At 41.8% G+C, this 505-nt stretch overlaps 1 non-coding gene across 1 annotated transcript; it reads left to right on the top strand.

Annotated features, from left to right (window-relative positions):
• The first annotated feature begins 297 nt into the window (after positions 1–297).
• On the top strand, positions 298–369 carry trnam-cau (transfer RNA methionine (anticodon CAU)). The gene has a single exon. It is a non-coding gene; the product is annotated as a tRNA-Met (tRNA).
• Positions 370–505: the final 136 nt, after the last annotated feature.

The following is a 505-nucleotide window of genomic DNA, read 5'->3' as shown; positions in this document are numbered from 1 at the left end:
ACATGTTTTAGATATTTCTCTGTTTCAACACAGCTGATTTCAGTTGATAACTAATTAGCAGGCTTTTGATGAACTGCAGTCACCTGAAGCAGGTGTGTCAAAGCAGGGAAACATCTCAAACATGCATTGCACTGTGCCTTGAGGACCAGGGTTCAAAAACACTGCAGTAAACAAAATTCAGGGAATTTGTGTTTTTCCGAAATCTAAATTTTGTGCTGTGCTTTGTCTGCATGCTACATCAACAAAGGCATCAGCCTAAGCCAGGGATTTTGGGTTCAAGTCATTTCTGTGGTGTCAAGCAGAGTGGCGCAGCGGAAGCGTGCTGGGCCCATAACACAGAGGTCGATGGATCGAAACCATCCTCTGCTAAACAAGCTTTGGCACAACAATCATCAACGGCACAACAATCATCAACACATGTTTATTTTTGACTACTTTACTCTGGAAGTTATTCTTGAATTCACATCTGTCAAATTGCTTCCCACCACTTTATACACATATCATC

Source organism: Austrofundulus limnaeus, unplaced genomic scaffold (genome assembly GCF_001266775.1).
Source record: "Austrofundulus limnaeus strain Quisiro unplaced genomic scaffold, Austrofundulus_limnaeus-1.0 Scaffold6536, whole genome shotgun sequence".
In the NCBI taxonomy this organism is placed as follows: Eukaryota; Metazoa; Chordata; class Actinopteri; order Cyprinodontiformes; family Rivulidae; genus Austrofundulus; species Austrofundulus limnaeus.
This window is presented reverse-complemented; position numbering and strand designations above follow the sequence as displayed.